Source organism: Saccopteryx bilineata, chromosome 8, assembly GCF_036850765.1.
Source record: "Saccopteryx bilineata isolate mSacBil1 chromosome 8, mSacBil1_pri_phased_curated, whole genome shotgun sequence".
Classification (NCBI taxonomy): domain Eukaryota; kingdom Metazoa; phylum Chordata; class Mammalia; order Chiroptera; family Emballonuridae; genus Saccopteryx; species Saccopteryx bilineata.
The window spans coordinates 8,536,066-8,559,903 of NC_089497.1; the positions used below are offsets into that span (position 1 = coordinate 8,536,066).

Here is a 23,838-nt window from a genome sequence, read left to right on the forward strand (position 1 = left end):
GAGGCTGAAAAGGAGAAAAGGAAACTTCTAGAATGATGGAAAAGTCTTAATTGGACCAATATAGCACATGGTGTGTTATAACTCATTGAACTATACACATAAAAGAAGTATGTAAGCATATTTTATTATCTACAAATTATACCTCAGTTAAATTGACTTGCAAAATTAAAATAATAAATCCCAAAGCAAAAAAATAATAAATCCCCCCCCCCCAAAAAATATAAGTCTATGGCACCAAATCATTAAAATCTGTAGGAAATGAATAGGTTCTTAGCAAATATAAGTAACCGAAACGGGCCCAAGAAGAGATGGTAAAACAAAATAACTATATAATAGAAAAAATTATCAAAGAGCTACCAGAGACTACCTAGAAATTATTGAATATCTAGATCCTCAGTTTCTTAATTTGTAAAGTGGAAATTAAGTGACACTTATCTCAGTGGTTTTCAACCACCGGTCCGCCAGAAACTTCGTGCTGGTCCACGAAAGAGTTGACCACCCCGATGGTGTCTGAAGATTCTAGAGTCTGTAAACATCGGGTCTCTAATCTTCAGAGGAGCAACGTAGCATTACTTAATTTAGTCAACAAATATTGGGCTTCCTCCTTTCAAGACTTTTCCCACAAACATTCCCAACCCCACAGAACGGGGCAGAGTCTTTCTGTGTTTTCTTTCCTAAACCTAATTTGGAGAGAAAAATGAAAAGACATCTACGAGCAGGAAGCAGGAGACTAAGCCCTCAGAAGGGAAAAACTTGACCAGGAGGGAAGGAGGAATCTGAAGAATGTCTTAAGTATTTCCAGCACACGGCCCCTCTCCAAGCCCTGGAGCAGGGTGATTCAGCCACCGCTGTATGGAAGAGTGCAGAGGTTTGGGAAGTCAGGGCACCACGTTGCAAAGCTGAGCTCTCTGTCTAAGACTAAGGGGCGGATAGATGGACCCCAGGGCTTTTCACCTGGAATGCCCCCCCCCTAACTCCCAAGAGAAACTAGGGACCGAGGGTGGAACCCACTCTACTGGGAGGTCTGGGACTGAGTGTGTTCAGGGAAGGCAGCACCCTGCCAGGTGGGAGGTCTGAAGGAATGTGGTAGGTCGCTTCTCTGCTGGCCTCCTCCCTTCTCCATCCTGCAAGACTGTTTCTCTTGGCCTCTTCCAAGATCTTGGGAATGTCCTAGCTTCCTGGCAGTTGCCAGAGCCTCTTGCAGCCCTCACCTGGATGATACAGGATACCAAGGATCAGGTCTGTGAATAGCCAGGTAGGAGCCAGTACCTGGCTGTTATCCCAGGAAGCATGAGTGAATTCCAACATAGCCATTATCGTATGTCCCCCACCATTAAACATCTCTTTCCCCACACTCGCACCAAGAAAAGTGAGCATGAGAGAGTCAGGTCAGGCCCAGAGGGACGATTCCTAAAAATACGCCTCGGCATCATAAAAACACTTCAGTGACTCCCATGGCTGAATTCTCTGGAATTTCTTTCAGCTAGAGATGCATGTTCCAGGCAAGGTAACTTGACACTGAAATCAAACAGACCCATGCACTGGGCTCTGCCGTTCTGTAACATGGTAGCCTCCGTTTTCTCATCTTTAAAACGGGAATGATTATATCACCCCCTTTGAGTGACTATTTTGAGAACAAAGGGAGACAGCCCAGGTCAAGTATAGGTGTACTGTCCGTGGCTCATAATAGAGCCTCCGTAAGTATGAGTCTTTCCCTGATCACTGTCATTTCACACACCTGTCCAACAGGAATAGGCAGGACAGCTCGCCCTATCCTGCTCATTTCCCCCCTTGTCCCTTAATAAAAGCCACAGGGAATTTCGGCGAGGTGTGCTGTGTTCTAAAAGGGCCGGTTCAACTCGAACCCGGCTCGCGAATCGTTTGTGGAGCATAACTTCAGTACTGGGAGTCTAAGATGACCCAAGTCTGGTTACCTATGACCCAAATCACCCCACAACGCAGTGTCGCGAAACAGCGCAGTATTACTGACTCAGCCTCGCCGCCTGTTCTCAGGCAACGGCGGTAAGCGAGCAGCGGGGTCACCGGAAGGCTTCTCCGGGCTGAGCGTCTCGGTCGGGTCGGCTCCTTCCCCACTTACCTGTCACCTCAGTGCTCCTCGGCAGGAGCAGTCCGGCTTTCCTACCTGCTGGCTTACGGCCCCTGGAGAAGCAGAGCAGAATCCGCCAGTGATCATAAAGCCTGAGCCCAGACCAGCCTGCGGTGTCTTCTGCCATGTGCCCACGACAGAGCACCTACGAGGAGCCCAGATTCGAGAGGAAGAGGGATGGATTCCACCCAGCGACGGTGGACCAGCACGGATGGACACAGAGGAAAGGCGTTATTCGATGGTGGACATCTTCGGAAATAAACTGCCACCAATGGATACGATGAATGAGTTCCCTGTGGACAGACACACACGATAGTAACTTGTCTGATCTTTTTCTGAGCTGATAGGTTTTCACCCACGTATGTCATAAGAGCCACTTAGCACATGCCTCAGACTTCTGAGTCCCTGCCGCTGAAGATGATGCCACAATAAAGGGCAGGTTCAGTCGGTGCATCGGCCATGACTTTGTCCTGTTGGCTAAGGTGGCTTCGTCACCTTGGAACTCATTTCACCCGCCAGTTCCATCCTCCTTGTGAGCGGGCCATGCTGCGACTCATGGTTCTGTCTTCAGAGTAAAATCCAAGGCTTCCAATCAGCCAGACCTACAGTCCCCTTTTCCTTCCCTCCCTGAGCTGCTGCCTGTCCTTCTGTTTTCCTGACAGCCATGACTTCCAGTCAGTTCGAGTTCATTAATTTTTCCAACTAAAATACATCACCTGCTATAATATGTCCTTGTCCTTCAAAGCATTTACCTTAATTTGTAACTTTATCTTTCTGGGAGGGCTGGATTGATGTCTATCTTTCGTACCAGACCCGAAGCTCTACACCAGGGGTAGTCAACCTTTTGATACCTACCGCCCACTTCTGTATCTCTGTTAGGAGTAAAATTTTCTAACCGCCCACCGGTTCCACAGTAATAATGATTTATAAAGTAGGGAAGTCACTTTACTTTATAAAATTTATAAAGCAGAGTTACAGCAAGTTAAAGCATATAATAATAATTACTTACCAAGTACTTTATGTCGGATTTTCGCTAAGTTTGGCAGAATAAACCTTTATAAAACAACTTGCTATAGTTAAAGCTATCTTTTTATTTATACTTTGGTAGCTTCGCTACCGCCCACCATGGAAGCTGGAGCGCCCCCTAGTGGGTGGTAGGGACCGGGTTGATGACCACTGCTCCACACAGTCAAGCACCCTTTCTCTACAGAATGAGGCCTCTGCCCTGTACATGGCAGGGGCTCCATAGTCTTCTTTCAATACACAAATCACTGCTTCTTTCCAGAACCATGCAAGGCTGAAGGAAGGCCAGCCCCATTCCAATAAAAAGAAATTTTAGAAATTTATTTTCCAAAACATTGTGTTTGATCTTATGTCAGATCTTGGAAATCTTGACATCCAACTTAAGGAAAGTGAGATGATTGGATTCTGTGATTCAAACAGTACAATAGAGCACTCTTGAAGAACCATCCTCAGCAGCAGGTACAACCTCAGGCACGCACGCGCTAGAGAAACATTTCTAAGTTTCAACTCTTACTTAACCTTCCAGACCCTCTCTCCGGGTTCCCGAATCTCACATTCCTTCCCAGCTGACTCACACCTGGGTGATCCCCCGCCTCTATCTGATGGATGTCATCGTTGCAGAGTGCCTGTGGTTTAAATCTCCCTGGGCCTCCTGGACAGCATCTTCCAGAGGTCTCTCCTGCTTCACCTCCACACCCACACAAAGCCCTGGAATCCTCGCGGCATTCCCACAGCCTGACTCCCAGCGTATTTAGACACAGCCTCGTTCAGCTTTGCGACTCCCCGACTGGAAAGACAGATGAGCAACTGGACTCCAGGAACCTTTTTATTCTGACTTTGGGTGATGGAAAATTTTAAAGGTAAAGAAAATGCTATAATAAACTTTGCTAGACTCATAACCCCACTTTAATTATTATCAGCTCAGGACCAGTGTTTTTCCACTCACACCCTCCCCCCCATTTCCCTTCTCCCCTGGATGGATTTCAGTATCTCTCTCCAAGTGATAAGTTCTTTAAAAAACACAACTGAAACACATTATCTTGATCTCACATGCTCTGGGAACTCAACTAGCAGTAACTGCCAAGTTTTAGTCTGAAAGATACTGACAAGAAAGCTCCAAAAAGTTATTCCTTTTCCTCCACTGCCCGCCACACTCCACAAATAAAAACACGTAGGCACTCTTTAAAATATAGAAGCACACATTTTTGATGGCATCCTTGACTGTCCCATGTAAGCCAGAGCACTAACAGACTATTATTGGCTTTGCTTTTATCATTGTTCTTCAGACAGAGACCACCACCATCACCTGTGGTTGAACAAGTTGGGTTTCTTAAAGGATAGCAGGGAGAGGACCACTGTAAGGCCAGTAGCCATGGCCACCATCACAGCTGCCTGGCCAGTGCAGGTTCGCATTAGATTTGGACAGATGGTAATTGTAAAGCCAGTAGCCAGGGCCACTACTACAGCCTCCTGGCCCATGCAGGTTCGCATTGGATTCGGACAGTCAGCAAAGAAACAATGGAGCAAGAACTGGTGGGCCATCATCTTTAATCCTAGTTTGCACCCAGCAGGCAAGTAAAAACACACACTGGGCTCCAAAACCCACTCACATGCAGTGCTCACAAAGCTACTGACTTTTCCGAGTTTTCTAGAATCAAAGGTTTCTAGCTCACCAGACTTATTCACCTCTAGTTCCCCATCTCCTTCCTTCTCCCTGCACAAACTCTGCACAATCTGGCTTCTCACTCAACACTCCACCATCTTGGCTGCTTCTCCTGGCCTCCTCCACGTGGCCTCTCTCTGCTCTCTCCTCTAATGCTAATCTCAGGAACCGAGAGAGCAAGTTCCCGTTCTGCACCCATTTATAGTAAAGTAGAAATCAAAACCTTTAATCCAATATACAAAGTAGGGAAGTCTCTAATACAAAGTCACTTATCTGGGGCATGATGGGATTGTACCACCCCACATCAAAAAGGGTGGGAAAGGCTTAGTCTTAAAACCAAGCCCCAGGCTACAAGGATCCTGCCTGCCCACAGCCCACCCCCAACACACATTAATATCACCTGGGCAACGGGCTTCCATGTGGGCAGCGCCATCTTTAACGAAGTGAGCATAATATATTTCATCTGCCCAACAGTAATGAAACAACGGAACCAAAAACTGGTGGGCCATCATCTTTAATCCTAGCTTGCACCTGGCAGGCAAGTAAAACACACACTGGGCTCCAAAACCCACTTATTCAGTGCTCACAAAGCTACTGACTTATCCGAGTTTCCTAGAATCAAAAGTTTCTACCTCACCAGACTTATTCACCTCTGTTCCCCATCTCCTTCTCTCTCCACAAACTCTCCACAAACTGGCTTCTCACTCAGCACTCCACCATCTTGGCTACTTCTCCTCTCCTCCACGTGGCCTTTCTCTGCTCTCCTCTCTAATGCTAATCTCAGGAACCAAGAGAGAGCAAGCTCCCGGTCTGCCCCCATTTTATAGTTGTAAAGCCAGAAGCCACGGCCAGGGCCACTATCACAGCAGCCTGGCCCATGCAGGTTCACATTGGATTCGGACAGTCGGTAAAGAAACAACGGAGCCACAAACTGGTGGGCCATAGTCTTTAATCCTAGCTTGCACCCGGTGGGCAAGTAAAAATACACACTGGGCTCCAAAACCCAGTCACATTCAGTGCTCACAAAGCTACTGATTTATCCGAGTTTCCTAGAATCAAAGGTTTCTAGCTCACCAGACTTATTCCTCTGTTCCCCATCTCCTTCCTTATCCCAGATACAAACTCTACACAAACTGGTCTCTCACTCAGCACTGCACCATCTTGGCTGCTTCTCCTGGCCTCCTCCACGTGGCCTTTCTCTGCTCTCCTCTGCTCTCTCTTGCTAATCTCAGGAACCAAGAGCCAGCTCCTGTTCCACCCCTATTTTATAGTGTAGAAATCCAAGCCTTTAATCCAATATACAAAATAGGGAAGTCTCTAATACAAAGTCACTTCTCTGAGGCATGATGGGATTGTACCACCCCACATCAAAAAGGGTGGGAAAGGCTTAATCCCAAAACCAAGCCCCAGGCTACAAGGATTCTCAACACACATTAATATCACCTGGGCGACGGCCTCCATCTTTAACAAAGTGAGCATAATACATTTTATCTGCCCAACAATAGTGTAGAAATCAAAACCTTTAATCCAATATACAAACAAGGAAGTCTCTGATACAAAGTCACTTATCTGAGGCATAATGGGATTCCTCATGAGAGTGCACCACCCCACATCATGCAATCAGTCAAGGGTGTGAGGAAAAGCTTAGTCTTAAAATTAAGCCTTAGGCTGTAACGACCCGGCCTGCTTACAGCCTGTCCCCCACACCTAATACAAACTATAAGCGAGCAAACATATATCATATTTACAAACTTATTTGACCAACAACCACACTCTATGGAGAACCATGGAGCATCTCAATAGAAGTGTCAGAAAGAAGCTAATAAAAGATTTGGGCTTTGGTCGGGTTCTTTGGAAGACCGTGGTGGCAATTCTGTGATTGGATACCTCCATAAGTCTCTTCTGTAGGGAGGACAAACTAGAGGGGAGGTTAAAGCTGTCGGTCAAAATATCACCATCACCCATTCAGTGAGGGAGGGGAACTTTCAGTATTTTGTGCACACATAAGAATCAACCAGTGAATGCATAAATAAGTGGAAGAACAAATCGATGTCCCTTTGTCTCTCTCTCCCTTCCTCTCTCTAAAAATTAATCAATCAATAAAGGAAAAATAAGTACAAATGGTCAGTTATAGAAAGAGTCACTGGGATGTCGAGTACAGCAGAGGGAATAGAGTCAATGATATTGTGGTAACAATGATATTGTGGTAACAATGATATTGTGGTAACAATGTTGAGTGTCAGGTGGGTACTAGACTGATAGGGGCTATCTAAATGTTTAATCACGATGCCATACACCTGAAACTAATATAATATTGTACATCAACTATAATTGAAAAAAACGTGTTTTTTTTTAATTTTAATAAAAAGCTATCATTTTCCAGGGCCATTGATCACCTCAAATTGGAGCAATCCATAGGAAGGGACCCAGGGGCTGGAGATACGGTGAGGGGCCAGACGAAGGGGGGCCTGGCTCCAGACGCGGGGCAGCCACAGCCCTCTCTGCGGGGTCTCAGCCTCGGGGGGCCACGTGCCTGGGCGGAGGTGCCATTTCAGGCCTTCCCAATGCTGTGGGTGACCAATGACTGTGGGAGCCGGTTCTACTCAGGTTCATATTGCAAGGAGGTGTGCTAGTTTCAGCAAGTAAAAACACAGGACTCCTAGTTAAATTCAAAATCCGGATCAACAGCAAGTAATTTTTTTAGCACTTGTATGTCCCAGATAGCACACAGGACTGACTTATACTAAAAAAATGCTCATTTTTTTAAATCTGAAATTAGAGTTTAATCAGCCACCCTATATTTTATCTGGCAACCCTAATGATAAGGCGGGTGTTCCCGTTATGCTGGCTGTAAAGCCAGTAGCCGCGGCCACCATCACAGCCACCTGGCCTGTGCCGGTTCGCATTGGATTGGACAGATGGTAATGAAATAACAGAGCCAAGAACTGGTGGGCCATCAGCTTTAATCCTAGCTCACACCCAGCAGGCAAGAAATACACACAGTGGGAAAACACTTCCCTTTCCATTCAGGGCTCCCAAAGCCACTGACTTATCCAAGTTTTCTAGAATCAAAGGTTTCTACCTCACCAGCCTTATTCACCTCTATTCCCCATCTCCTTCTCTCTGCACAAACTGGCTTCTCCTTCAGCACTTCACCATCTTGGCAGCTCCTCCTCTCCTCCACGTGGCCTTTCTCTGCTCTCCTTTCTCTGCTCTTTAATGCTAATCTCAGGAATTGAGAGAGAGCAAGCTCCCGTTCTGCCCCATTTTATAGTGTAGAAATCAAAACTTTAAATCCAATATACAAACAAGGAAGTCTCTGATACAAAGTCACTTAGGGTGGGAAAGGCTTAGTCTTAAAACTAAGCCTTCCAGATTGATTTTTGGAAGATTGTGTGTTTCAAGGAATTTGTCCATTTCATCTAGGTTGTCTAGTTTTTTGGCATACAGTTCTTCATAGTATTTTCTTACAATATTTTGTATTTCTGTTGTGTCAGTTGTTATTTCTCCTCTCTCATTTCTAATTTTATTTATTTGAGTCCTCTCTCTCTTTTTCTTGGTGAGTCTAGTTAAAGGTTCATCAATCTTGTTTACCTCTTCAAAGAACCAGCTCCTAGTTTCATTGATCCTCTGTATTGTTTCTTTAGCCTCTATGTCATTTATTTCTGCTCTGATCTTTATTATTTCCTTCCTTCTACTATATTTGGGCTTTACTTGCTGTTCTTTTTCTAATTCTTTTAGATGCAGGGTTAAGTTGTTTATTTGAGCTTTTTCTAGCTTCTGAAAGTGTGCCTGTAGTGCTATGAACTTCCCTCTCAGCACTGCTTTCGCTGTGTCCCATAAATTTTGAGTTATGTATGCTCATTGTCAATTCGTTTCTAGGAATTTTTTTATTTCTTCTTTGATCTCATTCTTAATCCATTCATTATTTAACAACCTGCTATTTAGTTTCCATGTGTTTGAGAATTTTTGAGCTTTTCTGTTGTGATTCATTTCTAGTTTCATGCCGTTGTGATCGGAGAAAGTGCTTGATATGATTTCAGTCTTCTTAAATTTGTTGAGAGCACTTTTGTGCCCTAACATGTGGTCTATCCTAGAGAATGTACCATGAGCACTTGAAAAGAATGTATATTCTGCTGCTTTAGGGTGAAAGGTTCTGAAGATATCTATTAAATCGAGTTGATCTAGTGTTTCCAATAAGTCTGCTGTTTTTTTGTTAATTTTCTTTCTTGAGGATCTATCTAGTGATGTTAGTGGGGTATTGAAATCCCCTACTATTATAGTATTGCTGTTGATCTCTCCCTTTAAATCCATCAAAGTCTGCTTTATATATTTGGGTGCTCCTATATTAGGTGCATAGATATTTATAATGGTTATATCTTCCTGTTGGATTACTCCCTTTATCATTATGTAGTGGCCTTCTTTATCTCTTACTATATCCTTTGTTTTAAAGTCCAATTTGTTTGATATAAGTATTGCTACCCCAGCTTTTTTTTCATTTCCGTTTGCATGAAATGTTTTTTTTCCATCCTTTTACCTTCAGTCTATGTGTGTTTTTTGTTCTAAGGTGTGTCTCTTGTAGACAACATATGTATGGATCCTGTTTTCTTATCCACGCAGCTACCCTATGTCTTTTGATTGGATCATTTAATCCATTTACATTTAAGGTTATTATTGATATGTAGTTGTTTATTGCCATTGTCTTCTTTAAAGGTGTATTCCTTTTTGCTATATTCTTTTCCCACTTTGATCTGTTTACAACAGGCCCCTTAACATTTCCTGCAGCATTGGTTTGGTTGTTATGAATTCCTTGAGTTGTTTTTTGTCTGGGAAGCTTTTTATTTCTCCTTCGATTTTTTTTTTCAAATTTTATTTATTTACTTTTTTAGATTTTTTATTTATTCATTTTTTATTAGAGAGAGAGAGGGAGAGAGAGAGAACAGGGGGAGGAGCAGGAAGCATCAACTCCCATATGTGCCTTGACCAGGCAAGCCCAGGGTTTTGAACCGGCGACCTCAGCATTCCAGGTCGACGCTTTATCCACTGCGCCACCACAGGTCAGACTCTCCTTCGATTTTAAACGATAGCCTTGCTGGATAAAGTAGTCTTGGTTGTAGGTTCTTGTTCTGCATTACTTTGAATATTTCTTGCCATTCCCTTCTGGCCTCAAGTATTTCTGTTGAGAAGTCAGATGTCATCCTTATGGGGGCTCCTTTGTAGGTGATAACTTTTTTTTCTCTTGCAGCTTTTAATATTTTCTCTTTATCGTTTAGCTTTGGTATTTTAATTATGATGTGTCTTGGTGTAGGTTTCTTTGGGTTTCTCTTTAGTGGAGTCCTCTGTGCTTCTTGGACTTGTGAGAGTTTCTCTTGCATTAATCTAGGGAAGTTTTCAGCTATGATATGATTGAACAAAGTCTCTATCCCTTGTTCTTTTTCTTCTTCTTCAGGAACCCCTATGATGCAGATGTTATTTCTCTTCATGTTGTCACAGAGCTCTCTAAGAATTTCCTCTGACTTTTTGAGTCTCTTTTCTCTTTTCTTCTCTGCTTTCATGCCACAAAACAACACAGAATAAGTGCTGGCGAGGATGTGGAGAAAAGGGAACCCTCCTGCACTGCTGGTGGGAATGCAGACTGGTGCAGCCACTGTGGAAAACAGTATGGAGATTCCTCAAAAAACTGAAAATCGAACTGCCTTTTGACCCAGCTATCCCACTTTTAGGAATATACCCCAAGGACACCATAGAACGGCTCCAAAAGGAGAAATGCACCCCCATGTTTGCGGCAGCATTGTTCACAATAGCGAAGATCTGGAAACAGCCCAAGTGTCCGTCAGAGGACGAGTGGATTAAAAAGCTTTGGTACATATATACTATGGAATACTACTCAGCCATAAGAAATGATGACATCGGATCATTTACAATAACATGGATGGACCTTGATAACATTATACGAAGTGAAATAAGTAAATCAGAAAAAAAAACTAAGAACTATATGAATCCATACTAAAAATGAGACTCAGAGACATGAACAAGAATGTGATGGCAACAGGGGTGGGAGGTGGGGGGAGGGGGGAGGGGTGAAGAAGGAGAGAGGGGTTGGGGGAGGGGAAGGGCACAAAGAAAACCAGATAGAAGGTGACAGAAGACAATTTAACTTTGGGGGAGTGGTATACATCACAATCAAACGTCAAAATAATCTAGAGATATTTTCTCTCAACATATGTACCCTGCTTTATCAATGTCACTGCATTAAATTTAATAAATAAATTAAAACAAAAAACAAACAAAAAAAACTAAGCCTTAGGGTATAACAACCCTGCCTGCTTACAGCCTGTCCCCCACACCCAATGCAAACTATAAGCGAGCAAACCTAACAGACTTATTTGACCAACACTGGCTGTATAATAAAACTTAGTGGCTTAAAGCAACAATGATCATTTTTTAAATAAAGCCCATATTTTCTATGGGTCGGGAATTCAGACAGAGCACATTGGGCAGCTTCTGCTGTATCTGTTTCACGACGTCAAGGGCCTCAGCCGGGAAACCGGAAGGCAGAGGCCCAGAATCATCCAAAGTCTTCCCCACGTATGAGTCTGGTTGTCAGCACTGCACGTGGAACTGGCTGCAAGGTCCACAGACAGGTGGACTTCCGGACAACGCGGCCACTGGTTTCCGAGGACAGGAGTCTTCAGGGAGCGAACCAGGCAGAGGTCAGATTACCTTTTAACGCACTAGCTTCGGGGGTCACTTCCCACAGTTTCAAGGGAAGGGACAGAGACCTATCTTTGTCACATGGTGAGAAGAACATGTGGGACAGGATACACATTGGTGTTGTCCCCATAGGAAAATACAATTAGCCACAGCGTGTTATGTCATCCAGACATATCTGAATATTTCCTTTCAAGCACAGGCAAACCTTCAGATGTAACTTGGAATGAAGAATCTCTTTTTGTGCTCTTTTCATTAACATGCTATTAGAGAGTTAGAGTGTAAGTGTACATATTTACAACTGCAAGAGTAAAATGTAAAAACAGTTCATTACGATTGGGAAAGCTGTTTGTTTTATATACAAATGATCATTTAAGAACTAAATCAAGAAGGAAATCCATTGAAAGTGTAGGAAATAATTCTAACCTTCGTAGAATGGATTGATGTACTAACTTCTATACAATAAATAAAATAAGCCTTCAGGATATGGGGGAAGGCAGGAGAGGGGATGGGGGCACGATGGGAGAGACTTGACTTGGGGTGAACACAGTATACAATATACAGATAGTGGATTATATAACTGCACACCTGAAACCTATATAATGTTATTAACCAATGTCACCCCAATAAACTCAATGAAAATATATTTAAAAATTGTAAAAGGATGTTATATATATGAAAAAAGAAATGTCACAATTGTACTTCATTTTTGGCTAATTAAATTGCACTTAGGCCATGCATCTTTAAGGAAAAGCCCTGTGGGGAAATCCTTTGCATTTTGGGAGGATGGCTTAGAATCACAAAGAAAACTTCAACCACTTCAAAAGGTTATGTGTGGGAGAAACTCCAAAATCGTGCAAGGACATCGCTGATGAATCATCTTTGATCCAGGCAAGATAACGCTATGATGTCATATCTTCTGAATAGATACAGAATAAAATATTCGCCTTAAAAAAAGAAAGAGATTTTTCCATTTGCAACAACATGAATGAACCTGGTGAAGGTTGGTAAGTGGAATAAGCCAGATACAGAAAAAACAAACAAACAAATAAAAACCCAGCTGCATGATCTCACTTATATGTGGGACCTAAAAATGTTGAGTACAGAGGAACAGAGAGCAGAAGAGCGGTCCCCAGGGCTGGGGACAGGAGAGGTATTGGTCAAGGGCTACAAAGTTGCTGTTATATAAGGATGAAAATCCAGAGATCTACTGTACTGTACTGATAACTACAGTTAAGAATACGGTATTATTCAAAATATGCCTGACCAGGCGGTGGCGCAGTGGATAGAGTCAGAGGACCCAAGGTCGCCAGCTAGAACATGGGCTCATCTGGTTTGAGCAAGGCTCATCAGCTTGAACCCAAGGTTGTGCTGGCTTGAGCAAGGGGTCACTTGGTCTGCTGAAGGCCCACGGTCAAGGCACATATGAGAGAGCAGTCAATGAACAACTAAGGTGCCACAGTGAAGAATTGATGCTTCTCATCTCTCTCCCTTCCTGTCTGTTCCTCTCTCTGACTCTCTTTCTGTCTCTGTCGTGCACGCACACACACACACACACACACACACACACACACACACACACAAGGAATTCTGTATTATAGACTGAACACTTGCTACTGAAGTAAATTTCAGGTGCTCTTATAACAAAAATACACAATCATTGCGTGAGGAGATAATACGCTCCTTAGCTTGATGGTATAATCATCTCACATATATATGTATAACAAATCATCATGCTATACACCTTGAACAGATGCAAGTTTTACTTTAAAAAAAAGAGATGCTATGAAGAGAAGTGGCAAGTATCCGATAAGAGTGAGGTACTCCAAGTATCTTGTTCCTCCACCAGCTTCAGTGAAGACAAGTATCTCTCCAGGGTCAAGAGCACACAGAGGACTGGCTGCGCAGCAGCAGCCTCACAGTGGCAGGTGCTGCAGAGTCTCTGATCTGATGCTGGTCAGACTGCTGAGTCAGTCTATTTCAAGTTCAAATAATAAAGCTGCAACGAAAATTAAATTTCTTGGAAAAGTCTCAGGTTCATTCCAGTATCCCTCGTGTTCTTTCTCTGAAGCGGATACTTGACTTTGGCCTCAGTTTCGGACAAATATTGATTTTCACACTTGGTCTTTCCACATTTGGTGAAAATAAGTACAGCCCCCTACAGCTCCCGTAATCAACAGAGCTGCAGTTTCTAATTCCAGGGTCATGCACAAGCTCTGTTCCCTTGCACAGTGATTTGGAAAATTTTAATTTAGATTCTCATCACTCTCAACTTGGACTATTTTATATGATTTCTAACTTCTTTTGAGAGGTCTGGAAGTGCAGCCGCCTCTGCCTCAGCCTCACACTTGCTCGTGGCCGCGACGGGTGGCAGTGCTCAGAATGGCTGAGGTGATGACTCCGCTGAGGGGCCTCCCTTTGTAGTGTGACTCTGTGGGCTCCGTCACTTCCCGAAGTCTGCCTGCCCGCTCCTCCAATCTGGGCAGGTCTGGTGACTGGCTTCGATCAGTAGAATACAGCAAGATGAGACCTTGCCCACACCCCGTCTTTCTCTTGAAACTCTGCCTTTGTTAATGAAACAAGTCTGAGTGCCAGCGGGAGGACGGGAGACCCATCTGCAGAAGAGTTCAGCCGTCCCAGCCCAGGCCGCCCTAGCCCAGCCTGCTCCGAGCCATCCTGCCAGCTGACCGGAGGCACACGCGAGGGCCCGACTGAGAGCAGAAGAAGAGAGGTTTAGGAACAACTGAAAGTACTCACTGCTTTCAAACATGGAGTTTTCAGGTGGCTTGTTACACAACCATCACTTACCGATACAAAGGAAATGGATCATCTCAAAACTTCACATTTGTCCAGCAAAACCAACATCTAATACGTAACATAAAGTCCCTTGCATGTATCTCTTTGGTGCACTTGCACATGCGTAGGGCAGAGGAGGCGTGTGAGAGAGGAAGAGAAGCTGAGTGAGCAGGAAACAGCCCTGATGTTTGCAGCAGGCAGGTGGGGTCAGGTGTCAGCGTGGCCCGCTGTTTCTCCCGGCGTGGCAGCCGCGGGAGCCCTGGCCGGGGGTCAGGGCATGTTGACTGGAATTCTGGGTCTGCCCCTGGCTGGCTGTGTGAACTTTGGCAACGCTTTCAACCTCTCTGGCCTCCGTGCTAATTCATTTAATTTAAAAAAAATGGCTGTCATCATCCCCGGCAAGCCTGCTCTGGGGCAGGACTAGTGAGATACTGGGAACACCCCTTGAAGATAAGGTAGTCTGTATATACGCTTACACACGCCCAGGATGACACCATGATGGGAGCTGAATCCTCAGCTGGTCACACCCTGGCTGGGTCTGAGCTATTCAAAATGTCTGGGAAAACTTCAGAAATTCAGTTAATTAAAAAACAAAAACAACAACAAAGAAAAAACATGCCTGACTGGTGGTGGCGCAGTGCATCAAGTGTCAACCAGGAACCCTGAGGTCACTGGTTTGAAACCCTAAGGTTGCTGGCTCTGGGCTGGGGCTTGTCAGCGTGGGGTCGCTGGTTTGTGCAGGAGGTTGGGGGACCATCCACACAGTCCCAAAGCTCACCAGCTTGAGCCCAGACGGCACTGGCATGAAACGCCCAGGGGTGCTGGCTTGAGCCGGAGCTCACTAGCTCGGCCGCGGCCAAGGCACGTATGCGGAGCAGTCAATGCACAAGCAAAGTGAAAGCCACGAGGAGTTGATGCTTCTTACCCTCCCTCCCTCTCTCTCTCTTTCACAAAAAAATAAATGAGTAAATCAGTGTTCAGTCTACATAATGCCAAAGGCCTGGGCTTTATATAAAATAAATAAACAAATAAGTTTTGTTTCGATTTAAAAGCAATGCATGACTTATTCTCGGCCCGGCCCACACACACAGCGACTGCAGCTATCAGGACTGTGTAGACACAGCCGGGTCTTCTTAGCTGCCCGTGCTCACCTCCCCTGTTAGTGCTGCTGCCCCCTGAGGAGCTGGCGTTCTAACGGCCATGGAGCTGCCCTCTCAGGGACTGTCGGGGGCTGCCACCTATCGTAGGGCGGGGCTCTCGGGCCTGGAGGTTGGATACAGGTAGTATGATTGCCCTGTGGCATGGGTGTCCTGGCCTCCTCTTTCTGCCAGAAGAAGGGTCGTAAGTCAGGGAAAGGGTCATTCTCTACTCCTCTGGGTAGAAACCAGTACTGACCCTGACTGTCCAGCAGGCAGATCGAGGCTTGGCTGGAACACCACAACATCAGTTTCTCCCCAATAGCGTATACCTGACATGCTGATAGATGTTCTTATTTTTAATAAGAAAAAGGAAGGGGAAACAGAACAGGAAAGGGGATTGATATATGATCAACACCCACTAGACTGCAATGTCCCTGAGAACGGGGTCCTCCACCATCGAACCCCTAGCACCTAGACTAGTGCCTGATCATAGTAGCCATGGAGCACGTGGGCCAGTGAATGGGCGTCTGCTCTGTGCCGTGTCCTCTGCCCTGCATAACAGCTTTCTTATCTCACCTCTTAGACGTCGTGACTAAAGCTCTGAGAAGGCAAGTGATCTCTCAAGGGTCACAATTATTAAGTGGGAGAGCCAGAACTTATACTTGGGGACTCGCTTCATTGTAACCCAGTCGGGTTTCTCAGAAGGATCCAGGGCAGGCTGGCCTCAAAGTCGCACGCACACCCCGGTTAGTGTGTGTCTGAGAAGGTCGCTGCGTTTGGGACGCGGCTAGGCATCCTCGCAACAACAAAGCGGACAATTCAGAGAATAGACTCCTTCAGCCAGGGAGCTTGGGGGATCCTTTTGGGTTGTTTTTGTTCTGTTTTTGCTGGCTCTGCAGGGGTTGGATGAACAGGAGGCTTGGAGGCAGCTTTTGAAGGTACCAGAAGCTGAACTCACAAGAATGAAACCCTAAAGGTATCCCAGACAGAGGGGGGCCCCTGCAGAGCTCATGGTGGCCCCGAGACTGTGGCCCATACAGGGACTTTTAGCCAGCATGGTCGTGTGAGGGAAGGAACGTGGCTAGTGTTCCCTATGAATCATACCTCTGTCCAAAAACATCATCGTCTAAACATTCAATGTGATGTCATTTTTCAGGTGTTTATTTTGTACCGTGAGGGAGAAAACACCGTGCTGATATCAGGTAGGTTAACTTCTCCCCCCCACCCTCTGCCCGCGCCTAAGCCACACCACAAACCCCAACCTGCCAGTTACACTTACGCTTGAAGAGCTCTCAGTTCAGCTGTGGACGGGTGATGAATATATATATTCTTAAGTGTTAAGTTTAATTTTAAAGACGCATCAAAGTCACACAGGAAGCCTAAAGCCGTGAGCACCCCAGCCTCAGAAGCTGTGGCAGGCATTACCTGGATGGTTAATCCAGAAGGAGGTCAGAACTATGGGTTCCCAAAGTAGATGAGAACCCTATCTCGTCTTTTCCACAATCTAGTTTTATACTCCTGGGGGGCAGGGGGCAGCGTTAGCATCAGTATCGCCAATGTCAGCTCAAATTTTATGGTGCCTCGATTAGTGAAGGCACCGTACTAGGGTTCAGTGAGGGCCTTGACCTTTCTAGAGACGAGGATTGGTTACTATCTTTAAGGAGTATCCCTCCTGCATTTCCGGGGCAGAGGGGAGGTGAAAGTTTTCAGTGTGGAGACACGTTTGGAAAACAGAGGGAGCCCTGGCAGTCCCGGGGAGGGAGCAAGCGGCAGTGTTGACTTCCAAAGTCCTTCCACTGATAACGGAGGGACTCCAGCTGCTCCCGGGGCGGGGTGGGGGTGAGGTGGGGGTGGGGGAGCGCCTCGGGAAGAGCGGGCACTGCGGGGAAGGGGAAGTCGGAGGAGAACCAGGCCCGAGAAACGCCTGCGTCCAGCAGCAATGTCTCTGATTGAAGTCCCTGTGGCCAGACTGGGACGGGAACAAGCAGACCAGGAAAAAGGGTGGTGGTCCGGGGAGGAGCAGGGGGGGAAGCTGATCCCTGTCATAACTGAAGCGCCTCGATGGGTCCACGGGTGTTCGTTATAGAATCCTTTCCACTTGGCAGATAGTTTTTAACTTCCCTCATAAATATTCGGAGAAGGAAGGTGAGAACCGAGCCCCCTGGAGGAGAGGGTGAAGGAACGGGCACAAGAGGGGGCTCAAGGCGTAAGGGCACAGCAGTGCCGGGCGGGCAGACTCAGGGGCGCTGAACCGCCTACCGGAGCACAGGGGAGGGACCCGTCTGACCAGGCGGCGATGTAGCTGGGTGAACACCGGGATGACATGCAAGTTGAAGTGGACGTGTTGCTATAAAAGTCTTAGAAAGCTAAGAGGAAGATGTGGGGAGGAACTTGGGTCTCCATTTCATTTCCCCAAAGTAGGAGGGGAGATTGTAAGATGCAGGGGTGGGGGGAAGTCCAAGGAGAGAGGGTCTGGGAATGTGGGGAGAGGGTGGGGATAACAGCCCTGGGATGCAATAGGGAGGACCCCGCTGAGGACTAGGGTCCCTCCGGTGCACGCGAGCACAAGCGAGCTCACACTTAGGGGACCGCCGCTGCCTTCGAGCATGAGCAGAACATCCAGCCCGCACGATGACCGATGACCGCTCTCTTCCCATCCCAGAACCTCCAGAGATCCCCAACTTGGCCGTGATGACTATCTCCCAAACGTGTTGGCTAGAGCACGTAGCCACTGTCTGCACATCCCATGGAGAGAGGGGCATCTATGGGGCCCTTAGTGAATACACCACTAAGTGCACACACCTCGCTGCGTGATCCTAGGGCCACACGTTCGTCCCACGACAGGACCTCCAACATCGCCTGTGAGCTCGTTAGAAATGCCAACTTCAGGCTCCAACCCAGACCTCCAAATCAGAATTTTCATTTCCACCGGGTTGCAGATGTTTCATTTGCACTTTCGAGGTTGAGAAGCCCTGGTCTGTAACTTTGCCAGCAGCTTTGTTCTTCGTGAAGGTAATTACGATAATGTTGAATCTCAATCAATCAGAAAATACTGGGCCTCTCTGCATGGCGCCTCACGCTGCACCGGGGACTAGAAACACCACCGAAGGCCTCCAGGAGGTGCTCTGTACCCTCCAGGTGAATCAGCACGGTGATTGCTGGGAACATTGTTTTTTTGCAACTGTAGTTCAGTCTCTGGTCTATAAAAGGGAAATAGTTTACTTTAACTCTCTGTGATTTGGTGCTGGTCAATTAATTTCAAGCCAGTGATAATCACTTGGGCTTCTGGACTCCCCGTCACCAGCCATGGGAGGGCCACCCACATCGGACGGAGAGTGAACACCTCTCTCGCCAGGGGTCTATACACCAAGCTCTGCCCTCTTTGGTTTTGATGTTTTCAATGGCCTACAATTTGGTCTCGCCCACGATGTTTGCTCTCTTTGCTTCATCCTTTTTGCAATTTGAAATCAGTCCTTCAAGTTGGCACCAGTGTCTTTGGGCAGCGGGATGAGGTTGGCACTCCCATCTCCCTCAGCACGCCTCTTCCTCTTACTAAGACAAGCAGTGGGTGGGCTGGGGTTCACCTTATGCCTTGACACCTTCTAGCCGCACTGTAAGGCCAGGAGCCGCCATCATGGCCATTCACATGCAGGTTCGCATTAGATTCGGACAGACGTAATGAAACAATGGAGCCAAGAACTGGTGGGCATTTAGCTTTAATCCTGGCTTGCACTCGGCAGGCAAGTAAAAGCATACACTGGGCTCCAAAACCCACTCATTCAATGCTCACAAAGCTACTGACTTATCTGAGTTTCCTAGAATCAAAGGTTTCTAGCTCACCAGACTTATGCACTTCTGTTCCCCATCTTCTTCTCCCTGCACAAACTCTGCACAAACTGGATTCTTCTTCAACACTCCACCATCTTGGCTGCTTCTTCTGGCCTCCTCCACGTGGCCTCTCTCTGCTCTCCTCTCTGCTCTCTGTTCTAATACTAATCTCAGTAACCGGGAAAGCAAGCTCCCGATCTGCCCCACTTTACATAGTGCAGAAATCAAAACCTTTCATCCAATATACAAAATAGGGAAGTCTCTAATACAAAGTCACTTATCTGAGGCATGATGGGATTGTACCACCCCACATCAAAAAGGGTGGGAAAAGCTTAGTCCTAAAACCAAGCCCCAGGCTACAAGGATCCTGCCTGCCCACAGCCTGCCCCCAACACACATTAATATAATTACGCTCATCCCAAGCATAAGGGCAACTAATATCATCACCTGGGAGACGGGCTTCCATTATGGGCAGTGCCATCTTTAACAAAGTAAGCATAATATATTTTATCTGCCCAATACGCATGGTCTTGGGCAAGTTCCTTACCCCTCTGAGCCTCAGCCTCCCCTCATGTAGGAAAGAAGGAGTTCCTGTAGCCACCTCAGAGGGTCATCATCAAAATAAAATAATAATGAAAAGCATTAAAATGATGCCTAGCAGGTGAAGGAAAGGCAGAAACTGCGGGCTGAACCGAATACACGAGGCTAGTTTTCCAAAAGGAAAAGTTATTTTAAAAGCGCCTGAGTGCAGGTGGGCTGAGACCAACAGTGTCAACCCCCCTCCCCCCAGCTGCAGGAGAGAGTGTTAGATACAGGGGATAGGGGAGGATTAGCATCTCTTGTTCCATGGCCTTGGTCACTGAGTAGGAGGTGGGGCGGGGGGGGGGGGGGATCAGCTGCAGAAACACCTCCTCTGGAAGTTCTTCTGATGTAGCACAGGCCTAATCAGCGTGGTCCTATCTGGCGTTGTCCTCGGTAAATCTTCAAGACAGCCAAGGTCAGGCATCTCCCAGGAACAGCGGGGCCCTGGTGCCTCAGGGCCTGTGGCTAGGTTTTTACAAACAGCTATTGTGATGTAAACTCCCCTAATTGTTAGGTCCCTCCCCAATGTAAGCTTTCCCTGACATTCCTGCAAAGGTAAACTTTTGCTACATTTCAAAGTGAAGGCCAGGAAGCCATTAAGGTGAGAGACTAGCAAGCAAATTAATTACAACCTCACAGTGAGAGGATGAGAATGTTCTGTTTCCAGCCCTGCCTCCTCCTTTGGGGCCTGCATTGTTCTCAGGATGGCAGCTGGATTAGTCATTTTATCTATCATTAACAAGCTTACAATAAATATTAACTATATAATAGACTTTTGTTCAGAGGAGCAGACCTTCTCAGAGGAGCCAGTCTCTGTCCCCACTTTAATTCCGGGTTACCGTGTGTACCTTCATGGCTTCCTCTCCTCCGTGCCTCAGATCATAGTTTGTTATTATGTGTTTTTGAGACCATCTGATTAGCTAAAGGTAATCTAATGTAGGGGTTAAGAGCGGAGGCCTTTTCTTATTTTAGAACCAGGCAGTGCAGGGTTAAATCCCAGACTTTGTTACTAATTGTGAGATTTTGGGTAACTTACTTAACCCTTCTCTGCCTCAGTTTCCTCATCAGTAAAATGCAGACTAAAACTAGAACACACTTCATACTGTTGATACAAAAATTAACGTATATGACTTGGCATTGAATAAATCCTATATGTGTTCCCTATTATTAGTATTATGAATATCTAGCTTCCCTTTCTTATAAGTTCTGTCCACTTAAGATGCTTCCAGTGTGTAAAGCCAGTATCCAAAGCTACCATCATCGCTGCCTGGCCCATGCAGTTTCACATTGGATTCGGACAGTCGGTAAAGAAACAATGGAGCCAGAAACTGGTGGGCCATCATCTTTAATCCTAGCTTGCACCCGGTAGGCAAGTAAAAAAACACACTGGGCTCCAAAACCCACTCACATTCAGTGCTCACAAAGCTACTGACTTATCCGAGTTTCCTAGAATCAAAGGTTTCTAGCTCACCAGACTTATTCACCTCTGTTCCCCATCTCCTTCCTTCTCCCTGCACAAACTCTGCACAAACTGGTCTCTCACTCAGCACTCCACCATCTTGGCTGCCTCTCCTGGCCTCCTCCATGTGGCCTCTCTCTGCTCTCTCCTCTAATGCTAATCTCAGGAACCGAGAGAGCAAGCTCCCTGTCTGCCTCACTTTATAGTGTAGAAATCCAAACCTTTAATTCAATATACAAACAAGAAAGTCTCTGATACAAAGTCACTTATCTGAGGCATAATGGGATTCCTCATGAGAGTGCACCACCCCACATCAAAAAGGGTGGAAAAGGCTTAGTTCTAAAACCATACCCCAGGCTACAAGGATCCTGCCTGCCCACAGCCCACCCCCAACACACATTAACATCACCTGGGTGACGGGCTTCCACGTGGGCAGCGCCATCTTTAACAAAGTGAGCATAATATATTTTATCTGCCCAACACAGTGCCTAGCCCAGTGCCCGATACATAATGACTCAACAAATATGCTAAAAGTACAAATGTATGAAAGTTAAAATTAATCCCCACAAGAGTTCATCAACATAATAAGTGTTGGAATCCATGGGAGTCCGAAAGACCAGAGTAACAGGCTTTATTGAAAGGAAGAAAGGAAACCTGCTGGGCACTTCTCCTGGGGGAGAAGAGCGCTGGTTACAGACTAGGGACGAGTTATATAGTGTTTGGGAGAGCCTGAGGGGATACTGAGGCAAAAGTCCTGGTATGTCCTTAATGCTCCTCCTTGGGGGCTTCGAGCATGTGAGTGTTGAATCAAAAGTTCTGGTATGTGCGGAGCCCCTCCTTGGGGCGGGTTGTCAGCTTTTTGGAATTCCTTTGTCTCAGGGGCAATAGTCCAGTAAGGGTGAGGTCTGACAGATAAGTGGAACATCAAGAGGGCAGTTTGGAATTTACATATCTATCAATAAGCTAGTTGCTTTTGCTTTTTTCAAATTTTACTTGTTTTGTTTTCATTTTTTGCCATTGTTTTCTAACATGCTTATGACTTATTTAAAGCAAAAATGACTGGGGATATTTTTAAAAATTATGTATTTTCAAAAATACTTGGCCGTAAAAAAAAAAAAAAAACTTGGGGAGGCCCTATCCAGTTGCTCAGTGAATAGAACATCACCCCAGTGTGCCGATGTCCTCATTCAATTCCCGGCCAGGGCACACAGGAGAAACAACCATCTGCTTCTCCTCCCTTCCCTCTCCCGGCTCTTACAGCCAGTGGCTTGAATGGTTTGAGTGTTGCCTCCACCCACTGAGGATAGCTCAATTGATTCCACCGTTGGCCTCAGACAGGAGTTACCAGTTGTGGTGCATGTGGGAGTCTGTCTATCTCTACTCCTCTCACTTAAAAAAAATAGTAAAATAATAATAATTGGGGGAATACCTGTGCAAAAGCATAGGACAAAAGAATAATACATAATTTCATAAAGCCAGATTTATAAATATAAAAAACAAATTGTTAAATTTATCGGCCTTTTAAAACCGTAACATGAATTTCTAAACTCAGTCTACTTTAGAATCCTTGAATATATTTAATTTTTTTTTCCTGAAGTTGGAAATGGGGAGGTAGTCAGACAGACTCTTGCATGCGCCCGACCAGGATCCACCTGGCATGCCCACCAGGGGGCAATGCTCTGCCCATCTGGGGCGTTGCTCTGTTGCAACCAGAGCCATTCTAGCGCCTGAGGCAGAGGCCACAGAGCCATCTTCAGCACCGGGGTCAACTTTGCTCCAATGGAGCCCCAACTGAGGGAGGGGAAGAGAGAGACATAGAAGAAGGAGAGGGGGAGGGGTGGAGAAGCAGAGGGGCACTTCTCCTGTGTGCCCTGGCCGGGAATCAAACCCGGGACTCCTGCACACCAGGCCAACACTCTACCACTGAGCCAACCGGCCAGGGCCTAATTTTAAAAAGAGAATGAGGATGTAAAACTGAAGGGAATCTTAACCCTTGTAAAGCCAGTAGCTGTGGCCACTATCACAGCCGCCTGGCCCATGTAGGTTCACATTAGATTCAGACAGTCAGTAATGAAACAATAGATCCAAGAACTGGTGGGCCATTAGCTTTAATCCTAGCTTGCATCTGGTGGGCAAGTAAAAACACACACTGGGCTCCAAAACCCACTCATTCAGTGCTCACAAAGCTACTGACTTATCCGAGTTTTCCTAGAATCAAAGGTTTCTAGCTCACCAGCCTCATTCTCCTTTGTTCCCATCTCCTTCTCTCTGCACAAACTCTGCACAAACTGGCTTCTCTTTCAGCACTCCACCATCTTGGCTGCCTTTCCTTGCCTCCATGTGGCCTTTATCTGCTCTCCTCTCTAATGCTAATCTCAGGAATCAAGAGAGAGAGCTCCCAGTCTGCCCTACTTTATAGTGTTGAAACCAAAACCTTTAATCCAATATACAAACAAGTAAGTCTCTGATACAAAGTCACTTATCTGAGGCATAATGGGATTCCTCATGAGAGTGCACCACCCTACATCAA

General features: G+C 46.0%; 1 long non-coding RNA gene across 1 annotated transcript; it reads right to left on the minus strand.

Moving 5' to 3' along the window:
- Positions 1 to 204: 204 nt before the first annotated feature.
- LOC136312134 (uncharacterized) lies at positions 205 to 16,889 on the minus strand. The gene is made up of 3 exons (XR_010726896.1): positions 16,719 to 16,889; positions 2,099 to 2,400; positions 205 to 1,211 (listed from the first exon to the last, which is right to left on the minus strand). It is a non-coding gene; the product is annotated as an uncharacterized lncRNA (long non-coding RNA).
- Between the last annotated feature and the right edge of the window lie 6,949 nt (positions 16,890 to 23,838).